At 26.5% G+C, this 1,601-nt stretch overlaps 1 protein-coding gene across 11 annotated transcripts in view; it reads right to left on the bottom strand.

Moving 5' to 3' along the window:
* The window catches only part of LOC102674389 (glutamate-gated chloride channel), a 35,030-nt gene that overhangs the window by 26,180 nt on the left and 7,249 nt on the right, over positions 1 to 1,601 (bottom strand). The gene's annotated exons all lie outside the window — the stretch shown is intronic.

The raw sequence follows: 1,601 nt of genomic DNA, 5'->3' as shown, positions 1-1,601 counted from the left end.
TATATTTTTCAAGATATTTTTCGTTAATAGAAATTTTTTTTTTTTTTTTTTTGTTCTTTTTCTTTCTCGATTTATCTCGAATTAAGAATCGACGAGTGACCGTGTGTAGTTTCTTTTTTCAACAAGGATCGTTTAATAAGGGAGAAAAATTGGGGAGAAAAATTAGATAGACGAAAATCTTAAAATCGTTCCTTTTTTTTTTCTTCGAATAAGATTATTTCTTCGTGCAATTTTTCTTAATCGATAATTGACGAGGCATCGAGCAAATTATGAGTTTGTATTTAATTCTCCTCGATTAAAAGTCGATATTCGCTAAATTGATAAAAATACACGTATACGAGAGAACACGGAAACGTTTATCAAAGAGAGTAATCTTCTTTCATTTTTTCATCGAGGAAACGAATACGCTCTTGTTGTAAGAAATATCGATATAGAAAAAGTAGATTGTGTAAGTCTCTAACACGGAATGAGGGAGCCAAAATGTCTAATACGTTTGGAAGCTACGGGGTGAAGTGCTGTGACGGGTAATACGATACGAGGTACACACAGAGACCAAAAGAGATTTGGTAATTAGGTTGTCACATTAAGAATAGAAGACTTTTAAAGTGTACAGGATGTTTCATTATTGTCTTTAGATAAAAGTAGTTTAGTTTTGTTTCGTTTTGTTGAGGTGATAATGAAACTTTTGAAAATAATAATTTATTTTATTTCTATGCCAATGCAAAAAATTTTGTTAGAAAATATTTTATAAATGAATACTAATTTAAATTGAAATAAAAGAAAAAGAAATTTCTGATCGATAATTAAAAAAATATTTTAAATATTTCATTTTATGGTATTCTAAAATCCTAAATATTTTTTCTTTCTTTATCTTCCAAGATTCAAATTATTATTCACATTTCATGAAACATCCTGTAAAATATGTAACTATAGTGTACTTATACTTACTATAGTGTAATTATAAGTGTGTAATTATATGAACTTCACATCTAAAATGTTTATCTAGTCTTTCAATTAATTCCCTTTACTCATATGTCAAAATATAAATTTAAAAAAACACTTATTTTCCTTTTATATTAATTACTTTTTATAATTGAATTAAAATGAAGCCATCTCCTTCTATTTATTTATTCAATTTAATTAATTGTATTAAAATTCTCTCCTACTTTTATCTTAAAATATATAAACAATTATCTTCTTCTTTTTATATAACTAAAATTCTTTATTTTCCTATTTATAAGGATTAAACATGAAACTAACTCTATATCACATTTTATTAAAATACTGTTTTATCATCCCCTAACATATATTCAAAAAACAGACTCACTTATCTTACCTCCCCTTTGTCATTTATAAAAGCCAACATGTAAATCAATCTTTTCCTCCTTTCTCGAATATATAGTACAAGAAACAATCGTGTGACAATGATTAATAAGTAAATAGTTTTCTTTCACAGCTACATCTGAAACGAAACAGTCTTTCCCTAGTTTCTAATTAGAATCTTTATGTGTGATCTTAAATTGGTGTGATCCCAGAAAAAAAAAAAAAGGAAAAAGAAGAAGAGACTGCTCTGTAAATATGCTTGTCCGATGGTAAAAAGA

The sequence above is a fragment of the Apis dorsata genome, unplaced genomic scaffold, assembly GCF_000469605.1.
Source record: "Apis dorsata unplaced genomic scaffold, Apis dorsata 1.3 scaffold_251, whole genome shotgun sequence".
Lineage (NCBI taxonomy): Eukaryota > Metazoa > Arthropoda > Insecta > Hymenoptera > Apidae > Apis > Apis dorsata.
The sequence above is the reverse complement of the archived record's forward strand: the minus strand, read 5'-3'. Positions and strand labels throughout refer to the sequence as shown.